Consider the following 20,533-nt stretch of genomic DNA (forward strand, 5'->3'; position numbering starts at 1 on the left):
ATCTTCAAATACTGGAAGAGTTCTCCCAGGGGTTTAGTCACATTGCTATGGGGGGATGATAACTAATGTTAGCTGCTGCTCCCAGTGATGGTGTGGAGGCCTGTGGGTGGGTGAAGAAATAAATAATAAACAAAAAGTCAGCTTGTCAGTGTGTGAGGATGGAAATGAAGAGCACTGACCAGTGATGACCTTTTGTTTACATTTCCCTTCGAAAGGGAGAAATAATTGCAGTTTCTATGTGATGTTGCCTTCAAATTACACCCTCTCTCCCTGCTGTATTCAAGACTAGCCAGTGATGACATTAGAGTCTTGAATCAAACTAAATGGTTACTATGGTGTCAGGCTGAAATTATGAATCTCAGAGCCCGCCAGCTTGGAGAGGCAGCAGTGGCGGACACATAATTAAAACTGGAAGAGAGAATAGAAGCCACATTGTATCTGAATAGCAGCAAGATTGCACTTCCGAGGAGCAGTTACAAAAAAAAAAAAAGTGCTTAGCAATGCAGCTAAATGCATAATCAGGGACCAGGAACAATGCACTGTGCTGGTATTTCACTGCTGGTTTTCCTTTGGTACCTCCAGAGCACAGCCCTCTCCAGCATCACCTTCGCAGTGAAAAAGACACAAACCCAACGGCTCAACACTTGCAAGGCAGAGCAATGCTACAGCCTCATGTGCCCTTCGACTCACTCACTTTCCCTCGGCCAGGCCTCAAGCAGAGCAGTGATTGAAGAGAGGTGGAGGTAGGAGCGGGGTGCTGGGAAGCACGACGGATCTGGTAATTTCAGCGGTCATTAGTGGAGCTCATTGTGAGTTTGATAGATCTGTGCTGCTTTGTTACAGTTAAGTGGACTGATTGTGGAACACAGAAACGTTTTTAGTGACATGACAGCTAATTTAGTAAGGGGGGAGTGGTGGGAAAAGAACACGCATTATTCCATAATTATATCTTGCTCTGTTCCAGCCCCGTGACTGACTCCCCTGAGAACATAACTCTGGTTTCTCTGACACCCCGAACAAGAGCGAGATGTCAGGATTCTTCCTTTGGGCTGCTGTGTGGTGAGTCCCAACCTGCCTGTGGTCTTTCATGTGCTACCCCACTCCTGTACCTGCTGAATGCCAGCACCAGTGCTGTTCAGCCAGCCATCACACTGCCAAAACAGCAGGAAGAAGAATCCTTCATACAGTGCAATAGATTTTGTTCTCACCTCTGTTGCATGTCAGACACTGCTCATTCTTCCACCCCTGGGGAGATGGGATTGTCCAAAGTGGGTTAGAGGAAGATTTGGGAGGGGAGAGAAATGAGCTATGTTATTTATACCTGGAGCATTCCTGCCAGACCTGTTTCCCTCCACGAAACACTTTGAGTTGTTACCAAGTGGCAGAAATATATTTAATGGGTGATAAAAAGTCAGACTAGGTTATGTCATTAACTATAGACAGAAGTATCTCAGCACAAGTTGGTGCTGAAGGTTATCATCCATGTCATTTACCATGTACAGATGCTCTGAAGAAGATTTATGAACTCACTTTTTAGATAAAATGTGGGCCAAGCTGGGAGCCTTGTTTAGCAAAATGTTTACTTATGTTCTTGGTACTTAGGTCCTATGGAAGTCAGGACATCAAGACCTTAATGGTGTTACAATAGAGAGGAGTAGAAAAAACGGGCAGAAATTATTATTTTTTTTAATCATGAGGCTCAAAATGCCTGAGCTGATTGCTGCTGTCAGGGATGGATCAGTGAAAGAACAGACAATGTTTCCACCCTCTCCCAGTCCTGGCTCCACCTATGCAGATAATTAAAGGCTAACAGAGCTGGATCCCAGTACTGTAGAAGAAAAATATCACATCTTTTTAATTGACCGCCTGTAATATAAAGAGATCTAGGCATGGTTGGTGGGCAGTACAAGAGTTGCCTTCCATCTTTCTTCTTTCAGATCTTACAGTCTGCATTTCAGGAGAGAGAAGGAAAAATAATTGAAATGCAAAGCAGAAGGGTTGGGAGTTGGCAGGAAAGCCAGAGAGGCGGTCCTGTGAGCTCTGCATTGGGAAAAGTCCTCTAATGCAGCTGCTATAGTGGGCTATTTTTAATGTGCTCTGGCTGTATTTGCACTTTCAATTGCTGTCATTAGGAAAGAGATACCAACTCTTGTAATTATTACATCAACATGGTTCATTGGAGGTAGCCACCTCCCTGTTTTGAACACCTGCTGGATGCCTTGCCATGTTCTAGAAGTCAGGTGGATCTGCTCCAATGACTAGTCAGGTCATGTTATTGGGACTTGTACATTCCTCCTGTATCTTCAGCTTTGGATGGAAACCTTTATGGCCCAAGGACCAAAGCAATTGAACAAGCCAGACTGAAGCCTCTCCAGGCAGGAGCTGAGGGATGTTTCTTGATCACATGGAACTTCTCTTTGCAAATCTGACCTTCATGTCAGCCTGTACCTGGCACAGGTAATCTCTCCCAAGAGGAATGCTAAACTGAAGAAGATGGGCCTCTGTGTCCTGTGGGAGTCTCATAAAGAGGGAACTAAGAGAGCTCTGTCTCTGGAAATACACAGGGATCTGTGGTAAGAGTCCCCACTTTTGGGCACCCTTGGATAGAGGCAGACTGTAGAATGCTGTTTGACCTTCCTTTTTTGATGGATGCAGATCTTCAGAAAGGAAATATCAAACTAGGGGTTGTCTAGATTTAACAGCCAACATGAAGACTCCTTGGCAAACTTAGGAGGTGCAATTTCTTGCAGTTATGGGTTTCACAAGAATTTTAGATTTTTAAAGAAAGGGAGAAAAACATCTCTCTAGAAAGACATAGGTTAATCCCAACTTGAAGTGGAGGGGATTTTAACAAGTTCTTTCCTATTTCTTCTTCAGATTAGAAAAAAAATTAATAAATCCTCTTCTTGTCAATGATAGCCTATTTTCATCTTCATGGGCAGATAAAAAGTTTTCAGGCCTCAGTTGCTTCCTTTTACAGCAAAGCATGAATTATATTATTAAGAAAAATACTCAGAAAATAGAAATATTTGGCCAACTTTGTTAAGCTTTAATTAAAATTAATATTACACCCTACTGGAGCCAGAAATCTGAAGCATCACATGTAACTGAATATATTTAACCAATTAACTAAGTCAAACAAGGCTGTCTAAACTTAATCACAGATCTCTCCATTCCCCTATTACGTCAAGTGCTGCTAATGCTGTTATACTTTTGACAAGTGGCCCCTGGTCACTGAGCAAATCAATAATGTATTTGAGCTAGAGAAGAGAGGAGGAAGGAGCTGAGCACATTTGCATTCCTGTAGTGCCTTTAGTTGATGATCTCGAAGAGCTGTGTGAACTTCCAATCTGTTTAACTTCCAACAGTGTGGGGAAACAGAACCGGGTAGTCAAATTCCTCACCTTTGCAGATGACCCAACAGGATGTAGGGAATAAGTTCTAGAACAGGGCTTCAGGCACAGGTCACAAGGCCCTCCTATGCAAGAACATTGGTTTATGGCAAACCTCTTGTTGCCTGTGCTCCCCATAAGACACACCTGTCCTAGTTCCCACCTTACTTGTGACTCCCATGGGACACTGAACTCCATTTCCTTCCACGGAGTTGTGTTCTCTACAACTTCATCACTGAAGTCTGTCTCCAAGGTTGCTTGGACCAAACTTTGTCTGCTTTGGATTCATCTACATGATCATCCTGTCACTGTCTTATAGTTCCATAGTTCTTTTGTACTTGTGACCCTCTCCCAAGCACTTTCCAAGCTCTCTGTTGTGTAGGATGTGTTATGATCCACTCAGGCTGACATAAAGGTGCAATACAACTTGGTTGTACTGGTCTCTCTTGGTAGAGAATAAAGCCTCCCAAAAATTTTGGGACTAGTGAAGTTTTAAATCTCTGAAAGAATTAACATTTAATTTTAGAGTGCTCTGCAATAACAGCTGATCTCTTTGCTGGTTGCCTACTATTGATATTCATCCTGAATTTTCTGATTATTAGAACAGAAGTATAGGGATATATTTATAATATCCCTTGTACAATAAATAGAATAAGTATTTATACAGTGACAAGACTTGACTGTTTATCCTGAAATTTGAAAGACCTTTCCAAACACTAAAGCAATAACTCAGGTGTGCAGAGCAAATATCTTAGACCCACTGTAAAGGAGGAAATTGAGACCATGAAAAATCCATGTGTGATTTGCCTGATGTGACATATTGGATGTGGGGCTGAACTGAGCCAAAAGCTTGTGGGATTCTTTCTCTAAGTCCTAGATACTTTTCCTGTAAATTTAAAAAAAATTTTACTCCTCCTTCTCATGGGAGAAATACATCTACAAAATGGTTTTCCGATAATGGGCCATTTGGTTTCATCACACTCTGATTAACAGATCTTTGCATCTCCAGAGAGGAATGGACTGGTGACAGTGATGCTACATCACCTCTTCTGAACGCAGGAGCTCAGTTCCATGTTTGGCAGCTCTAGAATGAACCAGTGGAGTTTCCTTGACCTCAACGGGGATCGATTCCATTTGGAGCTTGTAGCAACTGATGTCCAGGGGAGCCCAAGTCCCACCCATCACATGGCAACAGGAAGGTAAAGAGTGACAATTGTGCTCAAAGTGAACAGATAGTTAGAGGAATGAAAGGCAAAGATGACTCATCTCCCAGAAGGCAGTGTAGTCAAAGGAAGAAAGTTACTATAATGGTAGATAAAACCGTTGTACATGAAAGGAAACTTTTGACTACGCTGATGCTGTGAAGTTGTGTTTAGAGGCTTGAAGGTATGGAAAGGGGGTAGAAATTACTAATAAGAAAAGAAAGATGAGGGGATTTCTGTTATTAAAAAGGAAAGAGGCTCTGAGTGGAGGTGGAAAGACTGGTGAAGGCAAGCACTCCATGAGTTCTTGAATTTTCAGGGTAGGGAGTTGGAGCAACTTTGTCACAGCGCCGAAAATCCCAGATTCCCTTGGGCAACACCTTTTGTGCTCTGCCTCTGCAGGGAGTTGGGTTTATGAGATAATGATGTTATTTCAGCACAAACTCTTTCATTCTTGCAGTGAATTAAAAGAAGGAAAAGAAAAAGGGGGAGGGGACAGGCTGTGGGGGAGAAACCAATGTTATTTACTCCTCTGCAACTGACATTAAAGGCTCCTTTAAGGGCCAGTGGGTTATTAACATCCTGTCGCCTGCCACAATGATATGCTGTGACATATTGTCACTGCATTCCAGCGAAGCCTTAAACATTAATTGGGAAGTAAGATGAGTGAAGCGGCTTTAATGAGATACCTTGTTGTAACTTCTAACTTTACACATTATTTACAGTGATTCTGCTAATGGTTCCATCCATCAGGGAGAGAGATTGGGGAGGAGAGCAGGGGAAGCAGGGGGTGAAGAAAAAAAAGATAGGTATCAAAAGTGGAATGAGAAAGGCTGAGAGCAAGGTGGGAGGTGTGGAACAGAGGGAGAAGCACCGTCCCTGGGGTGTTCATCCCCCAGCTTTACATTCCTTCTGTCATTTTTCATCATACAGCCATTTTTGCAGCATGAAGACAGGGAGGGAGGTTATTCCCGAGTGCAGTCCCACCAATCAGCCTGGTTCTGAGCCCTCAGTGTTGCTATCTAAACCCATTACTAGTGCCAAAGCAACCTGTCACAGCCTCTTAAACTGCCCTAGGTTCCATCCCATGACATGGATATGCCAGGTGAGCCCAGACCAATGTGACATCCCACTGCCCCTTCACAGCAGAAAGGAGGCACAAGAGGTTTGCAAAGCAGATACACTGTCCACCTGCCCAGGTGACAGGTAGAGCTACCACGCAATAGGGATTGTGGCAAATACAGATTTAGAAGGGAAGATGTGAGTAGACTGCACTCTACCTGCAGGTTCTGCCTGGTGTGATATCCAAATTTGCAGTTAGTTGGTAGAACAGGAGTTCCATGGCAGCACAGCCCACCCCATCAGCTCTGCCCACCTCTGTAAGACCAGCATGGCCCTGAGATCAATTGGACAGCAGTGATTGCCACCGTCTGTGCTCTAAATTGTAGCCCTAAGCCTACAGCATGAAGAATGCTGCACTGGCAGCCCCAGAGCTGCAGACCTCTGGGAAGGGCTGTGAGACCAGGTTAGATCCTATTACCGTGATGTTTGTCCTTCTCTCAGCACCAGGGTCAAAGCTGAGCAAATGAATCCAGTTTCCATGTTCCCTTTATCCCTTAAAAGAGTCAGCTGGGTTTGAGAATTGGCTGTGTAGAAGGGAGAAGGATTTGGCCCTGTTTGAATTAGGAGCAAAATAAAAAATCCTGGAGCAAGAGAAGATCATAATTATAATAATATGGCCTGGCAGAAAAGTGCCCAGAGCACCAGGCATGTCATTCCTAGCTGGAAGGCATTTGCCCTGGATTACAGACTACATGGCTTCAGGATGCTCCGTGTGCTGGCAGGTTTATGCTCCCTGTTCTGTTTTCCATTAAATCATTTCTATCCTTGTGAAACAGCAAAGCCCCACAGAAGCACATGCAATCACAGCTAATGGATTCCAGTTTTATTTCTAGATTTAAAGTATACTCCTTTTTGGGCTGAAATGGAGCAGGCAAAGAGACAATTAATTGCAAGTATGGGTGTATAAAAAGCACCTGGGGATAGATCAGCTGGGGGAAACACACGGAGCTCAACTGCACATGCGTGTGCTGACAGCCCCCTTTCCTATGAAAATTTGAAATTCTGAACTCCACTCCCTGCTACCTGTCAGGGTTGGCGTGCCTTTAATTATAATGTCTGCATGCTTCTTTAGGCACCATTTAATTCTCTCTGACAGCCACCCATTTAAAAAGAAAGGCAAACACTCAGAACTTAGTGGCAGATCGGAGCCAGGCGAGGGATGTGCTAATTGCCAGATGTTGTTCATTTGACTCTGATCCATTACCAAAATTAAAGAAGAAAGAAATGGAAATAGGAAAAAGAAAAAAAAATCCCACCCCGCCTCCTTACATAGCTGTCTGTAGGTCGGAGTCACTGCTGTTAGCTAACTTTCTCCAACAGAGCACATTGGGGTGTTTCTGCGTTATCAGCCTCACAGGCCAAGTCACTTTATGCAATGGACTGCGGAGCATCTCTCCTGGGGTCCGGTGTTCAGCAGCTTCGAGGCTAGCAAGGAAATATTTCCCCACAGTGCAACCATCTGTAGTCTCTCTCTGACATTTCCAGTAGCTAATCTGCTTTATCAGAGATGAAAAATTTCCATAGCTGGTGGCTCAAGAGAACAGAAGTCAGAAACTCAGCCGAGATTTAAAGTAACTCTTGACTTGGATGGTTACTAACACCCGGGGCATCTCTTGCGCTACTTACTTGGGGAAAGAGGATTGCTTTGTGCCAAGGGAAACAAGGTCAAGTATGAAGATCAGAAAGGTTGTGGATGCCCATCCCTGGGAGGTTGGATGGGCCCCTGGTCAACCTATCCGGTTCCTGATTTAGTAATTGGCAACCTTCCCCAAAGCTAGAGGGTTGGAACTTGGTGATCTTTGAGGCCCCTTCCAACCCAAGTGATTCTATGATTCTAAGACTGCTCCTAAGGCCCATCTGAAATGGATTTGGGCATCGCCTAGTAGGTTCCCTAATACATTTTGCCTCTGTTAATCCCAAGGGGAGTTTCATTTATTCACCAGTGATTCCTAGCCACCCAGAAATAAACCAGGAAGGGGTCCCTGCAGGATAGAATGTGGCCTACTGCAGGAAAGAATGCATGACTTTATTTTGAGCCACCTTCCTTGCCTCCAAGGCAAGGTTTTCCTGATACATTTGAAGAATTACATATGTGCCTAAAATATGCAATTAAGCTCATGGCTCACATATATTCATTGAGCCCAAAAGAGACCAGAGCATCTATAAATATTGAGCTTTCTCTTTTTTTTTTTTTTTTTTTTGAATTACTCATTCCTTTATAACTAAAAAGTAGGACAGATGAGCTGTGAAGGAGGTAACAAGGCAAAATTAGCTTTCTGTCATTTGTGGCTGCTCTAAACCACATGAAAAAGGTTCTGAACAGCAGTGTTTAGGTCCTCCTCCCTCAGTGAGGTAAATGCTGGGAATCATTAAACAGGCAACCTGGCTGTGCCTAAATCCTTCATCTGTCACAGGGATTTGTTTTAGAAAGCTCTACTCTTGCATGAGATATATTTGGATTTGGAACACAAAGAGTATCTTCATTTAATAGCTCTCCATTCTTATCAAGTTGGCCTTCCTTGGGGCTGTACTTTTAGTTCTCTGGGAGTTTATTCTCATAACAGGCTCATCTATCCCTTTGTCAGATATTCTTTTAAAATGGCCCCTGTGTAATAAATTGGCTTAGTTCGGGAAAATTCCTTCCCTTAACTGGTCCGTATGGACAAGCAAAACCCACTATTAACTGCATAGCAATAATGTTTTACAAGGACATTTCTGGCTTTCTACCCGCTAAACATACGGTTTAATTTTGACAATATTTTTAAACAGGCTGTAGGGTGTCTCGTCCACACTTTGCTGAAGAGGTCAGCTACCTTGTACGTGGCTCCATTTGCAGCCCTCTCACATTTTTGATCTCCAAACACGATGCATGAACAACCTGAACAGCGGGGTCCCCATGGTGGGCAGTACCCTGATGACAAGAAATCATGCTGCCAGACTGTACTGCCTACATGGGGTGGAGCTCACCACTGTGGCACCACTCTGCTTTGGGACCCAACAAATTGGAAGCATTTGGCTAGAGGACTTCAACTGCAGGGGCCCAAAGGGAATTGCAGTGCTGTGTTGCAAATACTGCCTGGAGAAGCACTGCTTATACATGGGACAGGTGATAGCTTGTCACTTGCCTGGTGCAGAACTGACTCCAGTATGTTTGTTTCTTTAGCATCAAAGCATCAGTGGCAGGTCTCTCTCCACCATCTTGCTCTGCAGATGTGATACCACTTGTTTCCCTTTTCACCAAAAGTCCAGAGTTAACTTGAGGGCTCTCAACTTCAGGATGGGCATAATTTGGCAAACAGGCTGCAGTAGTCAGCCAAAATGTTCCCTACATGAGCTGTAGATGAAATGCAGCGTGAGCGGAAGGGAGAGGGGCAACTATATTATCTTTTCTCCCTAATAAGGAGCGATACAGGCAGAGAATACAGTATACAGTTCACTTAACTAATTTTCTAACCAGCAGTCACTGCAATGTTCTCTCTAGGATTAGAGAGGACAAGGGAAGAAGCAGAATAATAAATCCAGACTGGCTTTTTGCAAGCTGCAATCATATCATTATAGAAAGGAGTTTAAGGACATCCACTGTGGAGAGAAAAAATTAAGAACAGAGGCCATTTCAGCTCACCCTTGGCAGCACAATTAATTAAAATTAAATTCAAGGAAAAATAAGTTTAATATGCCATCTGAATAATATCTCCTATCTAAACAGTGTTCTGAGGCTATCTGCACGAGTTAGGTGATTTGGATGGGAAGATGCCTCATCTTGGGTTGTAATGGATCTATTTCCCACCTGCCACTGCTACCTGGACATCAGCCCTCTGCTGCAGCCCGCGCCCTTCTCTTATCCCAATAGGAAATGTAATGGGTGGTGAAGAACAGGGGTGGAGGGGAGGCTGGCACAGCTGCACCCAAAATGTCTCTTGAGACAGCCGTTGGCTTTGGCCAGCTCTGCCTCTTTCTGCCCACAAAGGGTCACGAGCCCTTCTGAGGTGGGTCTGTGGTCACCAGGCATCACCCAACTCTTGGGAAACTGGATCACTGTTCAAAAGAAGGGAGTTTTAATTCATTTCTGTGCTTCTCATTCCAACAAGGCTCCCAAAGGAGAGCCCAAATGGACCAGCCTGCAATGTATCCTTATTAAATTAGATAGCACTTACTGCCCAGGCCACAGCCCTAAGGACAGAGAATTACATGAGTTTTCCATCTCTCCCATCTTGTTATAATCGATGGACAAAAAATAAAATGCCAATAGGGGAAGAAGGTTAAGTCCCTTGAGGCAACTCCCCATCTTGCAGCACTGGGTTGCCATTGGTTGCTTAGAGCAGCTCCAGCTTTTATCTCTCTCCCAGTCCCTGGCAGATGAGCGGTGTCAACTCATTGAAAATAAACCTGAGTGAGTAAGTCTCTATCTCCCACAAATCAACATTACTCTGCTGACCATATCACGTCCAGTTTTCCCTTGCTTCAGTTTTCAGGCATCTGAGAGGGCTTTGCTGCTGCAGTGCACAATAGGTGGGATTGCTGTTTTTAATCACCAGAACAGAGCTTTGCCACTCACATATCTCCCACCACCAGTTTACTGTGTAATTGCATAATTATTTAGCAATGTCAAAAGTGCATCTAGATTGCAGGAGACGAAGCTGTGAGTGTCTTTGAAGAGATGCTCAGGAAGGGCTTGCTATGATACAGATACACCTGCAGGCATGGAGAAGAGGAGATGGGGAAGCTTTTCTTTCAGACTGGGTCTCCGGAGGCTCTTTATAGCCAAGAAAATGCGGTGGCATTATTAAAAATGATAATTGTGTCATGCAGAATGAAATGGCAGGTGGTAAGCAGAGTTTGGGGTGGAACAGAAGAGATATGGATTGTTTTACTGCAGCTTATGGATATTACAGCAGCGCCTGCAGGGACTGATCCCAAAATTAGTTGGCATCTTCTCTATGATTCAGAGGAAGCTTGATCAGGCCTCTTAAAGTCAGGAAGATGCTGAGTTCACAGCACTGGGGCTGAACTCAATTTACAGTAATGTGCAGGAGATCAGCCTGAGATCTGCTGGGTGGGAGCGCCCGGACATGTCTGCCTGTATGATCCTTCTGGACACAGAAAACAAAACATTGGCATTAATGTTCCTCCTTCTGTATTTGAGGTGATCAGATATACCTCTTGATTTTCAGCTTTGCATGATGCCTGGCAGTGCATCCCTCCAAAATGAAGTGGGAAGATTAAAGAAAGACTTTGAGGCCCTGGAATGTGCCCAGAGAGGGGCAACAAAGCTGTGAATAGTCTGGAGCACAAATCTTGTGGAGAGTGGCAGAGGGAATTGGTGTTGTTCAGTCTGGAGAAGAAGAAGCTCAGGGGAGACCTTATTGCTCTCTACAATGCCCTGAAAGGAGGCTGTGGTGAGGTGAGTGTCAACCTCTTCTCCTGGCTAACAGTGACAGGATGAGAAGCGATGGCCTCAGGTTGCACCAGAGGAGGTTGGGTATTAGGAAAAAGTTCTTCTCTGAAAGAGTGGTGATGCACTGGCACTGCTGCACAGGGAGTGGTGGAGTCGCCATCCCTGGAGGTGTTCAGGAGCTGCAGAGATGTTGCACTGAGGGATGTGGTCAGCAGGCATGGTGGGGGTGGGTTGGGTTTGGGCTGGATGATCCTAGAGATCTTTTCCAGCCTTTATGATTCTGTGATTCTATGATCCCCAGCGCCTTCAGCTCCCCTCAAGCACTCTGGGTTGGGTTGTTGAGGTGCTGCGAGCAGCTCAACTGCTTTTAAAGCCACTTAATAAAGCTAAGCAGAAAATCTAAAATGAGTTAAAGGAAACTAATGTGAATCTCAATTTTTAAAATTCATAACATTTATCAGTGTCTGCATGAGGCAGCACAACAGAAGTAAACATCGACTCCCATTGACTCTGCTGGCACTGCTGACAGCAGAATCAGTCCCTCTCCCTGTCACTGAGCTGCTGTCTCTGGGCATGTTAGATGGATGTCTGTGCTACCTCAGCCAGGAGCTTTTCTCTTGTAAGGGGCAAAGATCCTCAGCAGTCTGAATGAGCAGGATGGAGGCACGTCCTGGTGCTCTGGGACAGAGCATTTGCTGGAGCTCTTTTACATGCTGTTCATCTCTGACATTCCCTGCTAGCTGCTAGAGTCCTGAACCTGCCAGAAGGAGAGGGATAATCACCTCTGTGCTGAGTCCTTCCTCCAAAGCAAAACGTTTCTAAAATCAGCAGTGTTAAGATGCCATTTCTGTCTGAGACGTGTTTCAGAACGGTGGTAAGGGTCAGAGAAATGATGCTGAAAATGACACCTTGTTATTGCTCTGCATTGTTTGAAGGAAAATTTCCCTCTGAGTTGTATCTGGTGGGGTGTCTGACAAAAATACAGCAGCCCTAAGTGGTCAGCAGGCAAGGACCTGCCAGGAGCTCACGCTGGTGGGATGCCTTGTTGCTCAGTCCTGGACACCCAGCTGGGGTTCTTAGGCATCTGATCCCATGGGTAGGCTGCCAGAGGATGAGGGTGGGTTGGGAGATGTCTCAGCACGGGGATGGAGGGCCTGGCAAGAGGATCCCCCTTCCAACCTGCTGGCTTATTCCCAGGGGTGTGAAAAACAGTAACCTCTCAGTCTTGGGGAAGGACCCTTGTGCTTTGCCTCCGATCATCCCCTAAAAATACTCTGCTGAATATTTGTTTTCTGAGCCCTTTTTCTCTGTAACATCCATCAGACTGCTGTCTTTTCATTCCTTCCTTCTCTTACAAAGTCTTCACTCCAATTCGCTCCTCCAGATGAGACCAAAAGCTGCTAGCATTTATCACTGTCACCACAGTATCCCTTTCTTCTGTTTGCTGACACTTCACCCACCGATCCCAATTACTGTCTGTCTTTCCTTCCATTCATACAAATCCCCCATGTAACTTTGGATCATCAATTTCCAGCAAATGGGCTGTTTGCAAGTGCCGTCCCTGCTTCACCCCTGGCTGAATGGTTGCCTCTGACACACAGCACCCCAACTGCTCCCAGGGCAGATGAATGAAACTTTGTCAGAGAGCACTGAATGAAGAAGAAAGAGCTCATTTCCCTCCCCAGATTCCTCCTGAATTCACGGGAGCTGAACAAATAGTATCAGAAAGTGTATCAGGTGAGTCCCAGATCCAGCACAAATTAAGCGCTGTCTGTAAGTGTAGAGCACTCATAGTGAAGCCCAAATTGTCAGAGGAAATGTGAACCTTGAGAAGGGATGCATGACATACATTTATGTGACTAGGCTTATCAGGCTATCAACAGGCTGAAGAGAGTCTCCAGTGCAATCACCAAATCATGGAATCACGGAATCATAGACCAGTAAGATCACCAAGTCCAACCATCAACCCATCACAGCCATGCCCACTAGCCATGTCCTTCACATCCTTCTTGAGCTTAAAGTCATGCTCTTATTTTACTATTTGGAGCCCCAGGGTGGTCTCTCCCCCCACCAGCTCTGCACCCCCAGCTTATGGGACTGATGAAAAGTGAGGAGGCAGAAATTTGGCTGGGATCCCCTCATTACAACCCTGACAGTAGGCACATTAGGATGCTACTAATAATCCGTCAGCTTCTTAGCATATGATAGCTGCCTCCTAAAATATTAATCAAATCATAACATGTGATCCTAAAAATAGGCTTTCCGATTCCACTCTGCTCTCTCCTTAAGGTTCCTTGGGTGGTTTGAAGTTGTGCTTTAACCTTTTCTGGCATTTCACTGATTGTAACAACTACTTTTCCAGAGAACTGCAAAACCTGGTGCCCTTTGCCAGCATGTACACACACACGCACACACACACACACACACACGTACACCTACACACAGCACTTTGCTTTCTCATTGTTTTGGTGCAAGGATCTCTTTGCCAGTATGCAAATATATTAATCCACCCAAGGAGATCAGAGGAATTTATTCTAAAGTGCAGTGCTGCATAATCCCAGCACCTTTTTAGCTCTTCCCACTGCCTCGTCTTCTCCCGTGCCCTCCAGGACAAGAGAGAAGACAGAAGCACATAGGCAGATTTTGGGGAAGCTGATGAGCATCCGCTCCCATCACAGGTCTGTGAGCACCCTGACTTCATTGCCTCCTTCTGCTGCCGCAATGCTAATGGATGAAGTTCTATAAATATTTGATTGACCTGTCACTGCCATGCTGCTCTCATTTATCACTTGCTCAAGTCGGATCTGAATTATTTTGGAATATTTTGTGCTGTCTTTACATAGTGTTCAATTCTTTCCCTGTCTCCCCTACCAGCCCCAGCCCAGGAGTGAGCAGCTCCCAAAAATGCTGAGGAAATGGAGCTTAAAGCCTGGGGCAACGGGACAGAGAAGGTGAATCTAAGGAGATGCAGAAATGAACCAGACAGGGCAGGGAAATGTACAGAGAACCCACCCAAGCCGGTATGTGAGGGAGTGCATACCACAGCATATGAGATCAACAGCCCCTTTCTGCAATTTCCATAGTGCTGAGTCCCAGAAGAGGGTTACAGATTTACAAGGAATTCAGGTAATTTGCTCGTCATGTTACCCATAGGAAGTGAGTAATTGTCCTGTGCTCACTGCTCTAATCAGAGCCTGGGTATTTTAGTAGCGAGGGCTCTGGAATATATTAGGAGATGCAGTCCATACAATCAAATTCTATTGTGTTCATTTTCACTCCTGTCTTCTCTAGATTTTTACATTCAGGATGAAATCAGCAAATTTTAGAGCTTGCCGAGATTGAAACGATGGTGTTTAGCGATGCAGCCACGAGCACGCAGAGCCCAGCACTGCTTATCTCCCAGTAATGAGTCCCCCCGGGGGGTCACAGCCCCCACTGCATGGGGCAGCCCAAAGCCCTTTGCCTTGTGGTAAGTCTGCTAACCCCACTCCAATCCCTGCTGAAAACACCTCCAGCTGTCTCCATGGGCATTTGCACAGCCAGTCCAACCCCATCATCTTACCCATGAGTGCCACATAGCTTTTCACTGTACACCTATCCTGCAAAACCCCAGGCTGAACCAGCTCTTGTGGTGTTGTTGGCATCCAAATCCCATGGGATGGACTGCCCTCTGCGCAGATAAATCCTTTTCTCAGTTCTCAAAAGACAAAAGCCTGACACATCGAGCAATTTCTATCATTCCAACGACCCCTCTCATTAGCTCTCTCCTTCTGCCTCCTCCCTTCCTCATGTCAGCAATATGCCGATCCATCCTGCTTATACCAGCTCTTACCTATACTCCAATTACTTTTTCATCTCCCCCACCGGCTGTTTTCAATACTATTATCTGCTGCACTTGCTGGATCTGGCTTTCAGGCGTTTGACTGATGCCTGATTCCTGTAACCAGAACATGTCTGTTGATTGGACTGTCAATGGATTTCTTGGCAGAAAGGGCATTGGGCCTTGCAAATGTGAAACTGTATTTCAATCTCATTTAGAAGGAAAGAGAAAGGAGAAGGAAAAATATCCTAAAGCCACATTTTTTCCTTGCTCTCTTTGAACAAGTGCTTTAAGTAAACAAGTGTTTTTGCCTTTTTTAATAAGGTCATCCGTGACATCACTTTCTTATCAGAAAAGGAACATTTTGTGTCGTATATTTCTAGCACTGGAATGCCCATCTTGACTTTACAGCAAACAGTTTCTACTGATTCATCTCTGGGGAGGAAAAGGAAGTGGGAAGGAGATGCACATCCATCCCTGTCTCCTGGCTGCCTGCAGTGACACCTTGCTGTAACAGAGAGCGCCAAGCCACCTCCTGACCAGCCCTCTGCATGCCTGCTCACAGCCAGAGCCTCTCTGCAAGAATGCACCTTTGACTTTCCTAAATAACAATGCAATTACCTTCAAAAGCTGGCAGCCAAAGTACGTGCTGAGAAATGGCTACCATTAAGAAGAAATTATCCGCTCTCAGGGAACGGCCGATTTGTTAACTTGTGAAGGAGGAGAACGAGCCAGCTCCAGACTATGTAGGCGTTGAGGTTGAGAATGAGGTGGGAGAGCTGCTGTTTTCAACCAGCCTGGGCACAGAGCTGGAGAAAGCCCATGAGGTTTGAAAGAAGAGCCCTGGATGAATTGGATCAAATGTGTTTTGCTGCTGTCTTGTACAGGTACAGATCAACAGGTACATGCTAAGCAATCCTCCTCTGTGGATAGGGCAGGTGTCTCAGGGTCATGCCCTCCATGATTCTTCAGGAGTTGGACACAATGACCCTTCTGGGTCCCCTCCAACTCAAGACATTCTATGATTCTACATGAAGGCATTTCATGGGGAACCTCCAAAGAAGTTCCATTATTGAGACCTGCACTCAAATGCATCCAACCTTGTCACTTGCCTGTGACTAAAAGAAGGTGCCAGTATTACTCGTATCTCCTGATCTTGCAAAAGCCCCTGAGGTCTGGGGCTGGGTTTGAAAAACAAAGTAGAAGCAGGGGAAGGCAATTTTTGAAACAGGAAGGAGTGAGGCATAAATAGATTATTTGAGGTTAGCTTCCATCAGTCTGTACATTTAGGGCTGGACAGGTGACTTCTCACACACTATATATATTTTCCTACTCAATTCTCAAGGGCCTTTCAATGCAGAAAGACAAGATAACTGTGATATATGCAGAAAGATTTAGATTCTCTTTAACATCAGAGGCAATCTTTGATATTGCACCAAGCTACAGAGTGAAGCATTCCTATCTGAATGCAACCCCCAGAAGCCCACCAGGGAGTTATCTTGGAACACAGCTGAAATCACTGGTGCTGACTTGACTATGTCTGAAAATATTAGCATGTTCAAACTCGGAGGCTTGCTTGAGACATTTCTGGAAGATAAAAACAACCCTCAATGACTTGGAAACAGATCTGGTGGGCTTGCAGTGCTAAATAAATAGCAACAGAACTGGGAAACTTTGAAGATGACAAGATTTTCTAGGTCACGTTGTCTATTTTCCCCTTGGCCAATGCAGGGTGTTTTGTAGAGTGTAGCCTTGAGACCTCCTTCCAAACTAGCCTTAAATGTTACAAGCTATGCATTTTGACAACTGCTAAGCTGATATGCACAGGCATTGTCTTTGTAGGTGCTGAAGCTGTTAGTGCATAGCTGTTAATCTAAGCAAGTACATTTTGAATATTTATTACCTTTTAAAGAGGAATGAGCTTGGGAAAAAAGAGTCTGGAAGCAGATTGGGCAGAAAGCCCTACATGAAAAGGGACAGACAACTACTTTCTTCTCCCTGAGCAGCACTGACCGCACATTGCTGCTGTTCTTCTTCTCTTCTCATGTCTTTTGGATTATGGCTGAGTGACATGGGTTAAAGGGCATGTTGGTGATGGGTTAATAGTTGGAATTGATTTTATGGCCTTTATGATTCTATGTGGAAGATGGCATGGACATAGTGCCCCATCAATGCTTCCTGGGAGAAAAACTGGAAAAGCACTGTAAAAATGGGCCAAGCTGGGCTTTGCTGCCTGAAAACCAGAGCAGAACCAGGCCTGCTGAGGGAAACAGGGGAAGGAAAGTGTTGAAAATGGGGATCAGAACATGGTGATGGAATCTGTGGATAGTCATGGTCTTTCGTCCTTGTTCAGAGAATAAAGCTTCTTTCCTATCTCTCTCCAGATTCTTCCAGCAAAGAGACTGTACAATCACAGGCAGCTGCACTGAGGAAAATGTAGATGCAATAGTAAACACAGACTTGGAGGAGCATCTATTTTCTCCTTCAGGTCAAGCAGTGGTCTTGAAAGATTACCCAGCACATAGAGAACTCAGAAGGAGCAAGGTGAGCACATCTACCAGTGGAATGCCTGCTCCTATGGAGGCACACCAGTCAGGCGAGATGGTCTTTCAGCTCAAAATAATATTCTGGGCTCATTTTACAGATGTTTATATCCAAAGCCAGAACTGTATTTCCCATCCAAAGAGCTCCAGCTGCAGACATATCCAGGGGAGCATCAGCCTTTTCTGCAGCAGTGATTGTTGGTACCACCTCACTGTGCTGCCGATGTCCACCGTGCAATGTGCCACTGCATGGTGCCAGAGAGAAGCATGATTAAGGGAAGGCTGGCAGAAAGGAGAGAGAATGTATAGCATAGAAGCCTGGAAAGCAGAAGCATCAGCAGGCCAAGAGGAGGTTATTCCCATGATACATCCCTATTTCCCCCTCCCTATCATGTCAGCAGCCTCTTTAGCTTCACACAGAGGTTGTGAGGATTCATTAGTTAATGTTTGTAAAGCACTATATAGATGGAGAGAGCTATGTAAGTGCTAAGTATTATTATTATTGCAGAGAGTCGCTGTTAAGGCAATGGATATGCTCTTAAGTGTCATTTCGTATTTAATTAACGTGCAATAATTGTCTTCCAAAACCTGGAGGTAAATCTTTATTCTTGACACTTCTTTTAAAGAGACATTGCAGCAGAGCTGCCGGTAATGGGCCTTCTCTCTGGCATAGGAGGAACAGGATGAGCTGGGAGCTGGAAGGAGAGGAAAGGGAGGTCAATGAAGGACTTTTTTCTTCTTCACAATTCCACAAACATGCTACGGATCCATGGTGAGTTTGGGTTTTGACCACTGAGCTGCCCCAAGGGATGCTGACCTGATGAGGGGTCTGCAGCCTTCCGCTTGGGCTTTCCCTGTGCCAGGTATCGGCTGAGCTCTGCCTGTCTCAGTAACTGAACCCAGCTGTAGCTGTGCACCTTGCCTCTGTGAGTAGAATAAAAGATCTAAAAAAGCAGGATGGAGAAGCATGAGATCACAGTACTGGGAATTTCCCTGCTATTTTTCAGGAACATCTTTGCCAAGAAGTGGTATTCTCAGAGCTAGGTTGCGTATCTTCTACTGACAGAGGGAAGCAAGGAGAAATCAGCTGTGGGGCCATCTGCTCCTTGAGCAAATGGGAAGGGGAAGCCACCTCTCCCACCTCCTCATGATGTTTGCATTTTCCAGAGAGACCAGAGAAGTAAAAAAAGAAGCAGTCCATCATTAACTCAGAAATAGCCCGCCTACAGGAGCTGCAGAAGGATGCTGGGCCCTTTGTGCCTGTCTTTTTTTTACCCAAGTGTGTAATTTCTCACTGGTTTGTTGACAAATCAGTGCCCTCTATGGGCCCTTGGCTGGCATCTCTCTGAGGAGCCCAAAGGGTGGGGTTGGGAAGAGCAGGATGCTCCAAGGGAGCTGCAGTGGTGCCAGTCCCCTTGTCCTCACCATCTTACAGAGGCAGCCCCCCTACCCACATCACTCCCACACACTTGTGTGCCCTTCCTGCCCCTTTCTGATCACTGAGATGCTCCTCATCAGTGCTAAGTGCTCTGAAGGTCACAGGCTACGCAGCTCCCGACATCACTGAGGATCAGGCTTTGGCCTTGCTGCCACCCCCCTGTTCCCCTTGAGACCCCTGAAGTGACAGAACCTTGCAGCTCGCTCCTCACCTCCCCCTCCTGCCTCCCACTTCCTTCTCTCACTCTCATTTATTTCAATTTGCTATGCTTTCTTTCCTGGCTTTCAGCATTAACTGGGCAGGGGGAGAGGAGGGTGGAGGGATGGTTTCATGGTGGAGAGGTGGGGAAAACCTTGTACGATGGTGGGTGAGGGTCTGCAGGTCAGATTGGAGGTTACGGGGAAATCAGTCAACTTTTTAGGCTGATTTTGGGTGTAACTTCCCATGATTCAGAAATAATGGAGGTCAGTGAATTGGCAAAGTGCTGTCAGGACCTCAGGATGCCCTCATAGTAACTTGGGCTGCTCTATTTCAGAGCCTATTCATGGGAGCCAGGGCAGTGTGCGCTCAGGTAGAGGAGGCAGTGGGGTATGGGCTGCACTGCTGGGTGAATGGTATATCTGTGAAATTCATCCTGAGTGCAGACAGAGTGTTTCTGTGATTTGTGGCTAAAAGGGATGTGTGTCTGCTACAGCACTGCTCAGCCTCTCTGCTTCTTCTGCCCTTATCCTTGTGGCCCCAAAATGCTCCGTTTGCCAGGAATGTCCCCCACTCACTGCAGCCATCTGAGCAAATACGGGATCTGCACTCATCACCTGCTTCCCTCCCTTTGACTGTGCTGTCACACACTGCCACACAGAATCTTTTGTTCCAGGTGCTACGGCACTGCACATAATCCAGGTGACTTACAGAGCGATTCAGCTCTCCGGTCTTTCACAAACCCACATCAGTGTACAAGCCCTACCCATTACAACTGAAATTCCCACACACGGCTCACGGTGACTGTAGCACTCCCTTCCCTGAACCAGGCTGATGTGCCACGTTACTGCCATGTTAACCAAAAGCCCATTTCAGTGGCTTCTTGTCCTGTGTTCTCTGCAGATCCTCAGGGAGATGGTTTGCTGGGTCTGTTCTCTTTTATTCCCTACAAGTCCCTCTACAATGGCTGTAAGAAATTCCTAGGCTAGCCAGTTCCTTTGTGGGTTTTGTTTGTTCTTTGTACTTATTCAAGCTGAAGTCTAGAGAGGAGAAGCGGAGCAGATGCACTTGAAGGGCAGAGCTAAAAAGAGGACATTCCATGTTAGCGTATAAAATCAAAATGTGAAACCATTAAAAAACATGGCAAACAGGTGACAAAAAATGTATATACTTACTGCCAACACAAGCTCCTATCTGACATGCTGAATTATAGCATGCATTTTTAATCCATCTTTGGAGCAGAGATTCTACCAACCTCTCTCTCTAGAAATACATCACATGCATTTTGGATACTGCTGCTGGTTGATATTATCAATACCCTCTTTTCCCCAAGAGCTTTCTTCAACAGTCATCACCCTGCATTGCAGGTTGTCCGACAGAAAATTGGAATGGTAATGAAGAATAAGAGGAGAGAAAGCAAAAA

The 20,533-nt window shown here is 45.4% G+C and overlaps 1 long non-coding RNA gene across 1 annotated transcript; it reads left to right on the plus strand.

Annotated features, from left to right (window-relative positions):
• Positions 1-611: 611 nt before the first annotated feature.
• LOC125698663 (uncharacterized) lies at positions 612-12,756 on the plus strand. Its single transcript, XR_007379247.1, has 5 exons — positions 612-743; positions 965-1,059; positions 4,402-4,591; positions 10,888-11,117; positions 12,646-12,756. It is a non-coding gene; the product is annotated as an uncharacterized LOC125698663 (long non-coding RNA).
• The last annotated feature ends 7,777 nt before the right edge of the window (positions 12,757-20,533 follow it).

The sequence above is a fragment of the Lagopus muta genome, chromosome 11 (assembly GCF_023343835.1).
Source record: "Lagopus muta isolate bLagMut1 chromosome 11, bLagMut1 primary, whole genome shotgun sequence".
In the NCBI taxonomy this organism is placed as follows: domain Eukaryota; kingdom Metazoa; phylum Chordata; class Aves; order Galliformes; family Phasianidae; genus Lagopus; species Lagopus muta.